Source organism: Mandrillus leucophaeus, unplaced genomic scaffold, assembly GCF_000951045.1.
Source record: "Mandrillus leucophaeus isolate KB7577 unplaced genomic scaffold, Mleu.le_1.0 Scaffold87, whole genome shotgun sequence".
NCBI lineage: Eukaryota > Metazoa > Chordata > Mammalia > Primates > Cercopithecidae > Mandrillus > Mandrillus leucophaeus.
In genome coordinates, this window is record NW_012109474.1 from 1374968 (window position 1) to 1378676 (window position 3709).

At 34.9% G+C, this 3709-nt stretch overlaps 1 pseudogene; it reads left to right on the forward strand.

The window, feature by feature from the left end:
• Nucleotides 1–1826: 1826 nt before the first annotated feature.
• On the forward strand, nucleotides 1827–2495 carry LOC105531155 (annotated as a pseudogene).
• The last annotated feature ends 1214 nt before the right edge of the window (nucleotides 2496–3709 follow it).

Consider the following 3709-nt stretch of genomic DNA (forward strand, 5'->3'; position numbering starts at 1 on the left):
GTAGACAGGCCTGAGATGTTCTGAACTCTACCAGGAATTGCTTTGAAAGTAAGGGAGGGGTGACAAAATGTCATCTTTGCATGTAAAACCCCTCTATGGATATGTAGAGAGAAGCAACTCCCCACTCCAATTCAGGAGGATGAAGGAGAATTGCCTTAGAGGGGGTAGGTTTTGGTTGAAGCTAGCAGAGGTTGCCATAGGTGGGATCTGAGGGTATCTGTGGAAGGCCTCAAAATTGCTCCCTTTAGACTGGTTGGCTTCACTGTTGAATTCTACGACTTTTAAAGAACTAATACTATTTTTTCTCCAACTATTCCACAAATTTGAAGGGGAAGGAATTCCTCCAAATTCATTCTACAAGACCAGCATTACCCTGATGTCAAAAGCAGACCAGGACACAACCAAAAAAGAAAACTATAGGCCAATATTCCTGATAAACATAGTTGCAAAATTTCTCAGCAAAATACTAACAAACTGAATCTAACAGCATATCAAAAAGATTATATACCATGATCAAGTTGCAAGGATATTTCAACATATGAAGATCACTAAATGTGATAAATCACATCATCAGAATGAAGGACAAAACCATATGATCATTTTAATAGATGGAGAAAAAGTGCTTGATAAAATACAACATTATTTCATGATAAAAACTCTCAACAAACTAGGTATAAAATGAACATACCTCAAAACAATAAAGGTTATATATGACAAACCCACAGCTAACATATTAGTACTAATATTATACCGAATGGGGAAATGTTGAAAGCCTTTCCTCCAAGATCTGGAACAAGACAAGGATGCCCACTTTCACCACTGTTATTCAACATAGTACTTCAAGTCCTAGCCAGAGCAATTAAGCAAGAGAAGGAAATAAAAGGAATCCAAATTGGAAAGAAGAAATTCAAACTGTCCCCATTTATAGACAATATGATTTAGAAAAACCTAAAAACTCCACCAAAAAACTGTTAGAACTAACAAACAAATTCAATAAAGTTGCAGGATACAAACTCATCATACAAAAAGCATCAGCATTTCTATTTGCTAATAATGAACAATCTGAAGAAGCAAGCAAGAAAGCAATCCCATTTACAATAGCTAGGAAAAAAGCAAACCCAGAAGTAAATTTAACCAGAGGTGAAAAATCTCTACAATGAAAAACTATAAGATACTGATGAAAGAAAATTGAAGAGGACACAGGAAATGAAAAGATATTACATGTTCATAGATTAGAAGAATATTGTTAAAATGTCCATACTGCCAAAAGTGATGTACAGATTCAATGCAATCCCTATCAAAATACCAATAACATTCTTCCCAGAAACAGAAAGAACAACCCTAAAATTTATATGGAATGATTGAAGACCCTGAATAATCAAAGCAATCCTGAGCCAAAAGAACAAAGCTGGAGATATCACACTACCTGACTTCAAAATATACTACAGAGCTCTAGTAACCAAAACAGCACGGTGCTGGCTTAAATATAGACACATAGACCAATGGAAAAGAATAAATTAAGAACCCAGAAATAGCTCTTTGGCCCTGAGGTCCTACAAAAGGCCAGAGGAGTACAGGTACTCAGGGAGGCTGCACAGTCCCGGGCCTATATTGATCACCACATCCTGCTTGGAGCCACGCTTGGAGCCGTGCACCAGCCAGATGTTGGCACGGTTGCTCAACTCATAGAAGCGTTCTTGAATCCAGAAGATACTACCACCTAGAGACTTGTGGGCATACCACTCGAGCGCCAACATGCTGGGCAGCGGTGCAGCCAGGCGGATGCCTTTCAGAATTTGCCCACTCATCTAGTATAACTAGTTCTGATGGCTGGGAATAAAGGAAGAGGAGGATGTGCTGCTTATACTTTTAATATTGAGGCTGTTGGATTTAGCAAAGGTGAAAAGTTACCTTATGTAGTGTTGAAACCACCCCCACTATTTCCTGATGCAGATTATAAATCGGTGGCACTGAAAACAGAAAATGAAGAGTATATACTGGCTTTGAAACAGGAGTTGAGAGAAACAATGAAAAGAATGCCTTATTTTATTGAAACACCTGAAGAATGACAAGATATTGAAAGGTATAGTAAAAGATACATGAAGGTATATAAGGAAGAATAGATACCAGATTGGAGAAGACTTCCAAGAGAGATGATGTCAAGAAATAAATGTAAAAACACAGGCCCAAAACCCAAAAAGACAAAAGACGCAGGCAAAGGCACTTCACTCACTAATACTTCAGATGTGTTGAAAAAAATTGAGGAATTGGAAAGGAAAGGTGATGGTGAAAAATCAGATGAGGAAAATGAAGAGAAAGAAGGAAACAAAGAGAAAAGTAAAGGTGATGATGATGATGACGATGATGCTGTAGACGAGGAGGAATATGACGAAGACGAGCAAGAAGAGGAAAATGACTACATTAATTCATATTTTGAAGATGGAGATGATTTTGGCACGGACAGTGATGACAACATGGATGAAGCAACCTATTAAGCATGAAATTTTTCAAAAAATATTTTTATGATGCAGCTTCTGAACATTTGGACAGATTTGTTTTGTATTGTTTTCCGATAAGGAATAAGTATTTTTGTTTCTGGTTTTATTTTTTTGGACAAATATTTGTTACCAAAATATGCAAAACCACTTTGAGTTTACATACTAGTTACCTTACATATTAGTCCCTGACATATTCTAAACACCTCTGCCATCTCTCTTATGTACTCTTGTGGATTTTTTTGTATTATTTGAATATGAATGTGTGTAAAGAATTTTTGCTCTCTTAATCTATGTATACGTACTTGAAGAAATCTTGATTAAGTGCTGATCTTTTGTAAAACTATTGCTAGTCATAATGGATTTCTATAACCTGAAAGTTGATATAATACAGCACATGGGGTACTTTTAAAACAAAGAAACTTGGAAATAATTTTATTTTTTACTTTTACACGGTATGTTCTAGACTACTGCATTATGACTACATAAACCAACCTGAGCTCTTACAAGTACAGAATTGTGAAATAGAGGTTTTGTGATGGAAAACATACACACAAGGAAAAATACCAAACTGAGCAATATAAATTTCACAGCTCACATCTTAGCCAGTATAAATAAATTTTCACATGGGGTGAATATTATAAATACTTGAATTTGGGACAAACTTAATACTGTATGATATATAAATTAATTATCCCACTGTAATAACTTTGACATCTTCAAATAGTTGGGCTTATGAAAAATTTGACTAAGACATTTTAATTTTAAACTTTATGTAAGTGTGAAATAAGTTCTGGTCATATAAATATCACTGTAGAATGCATGTGTGTGAACTCTGTGAACTGTGGTGGCCTTTCATGTTTCAGAGTACTCAAGCTATACAATTATTTATATAAAAATACAAAATGAACTCAGGTCATTTTGAAATTAAGATTAATTTTTTTGTTGTTTAAAGCTAGCTCCCCTAACTATATATTTTTGGGGAAAAAAAATACCTAAAAATCTCAGCCTACAAAGACTTTCAAAAATGCCAAAAATTTTCAAGGAAATTCATATTATGTATTTCAAAAATGATTTCTCAATGTTATCTACCGAAAGAAATAATTTAATTTTTCCACTTTGGGAAGATATCATTATCCTCTAATGTGAGAATCAGATCCCTAGATTCTATTTCTACCCGTACTATTAAACTCAACCTTGAGCCTGAAAAAAAT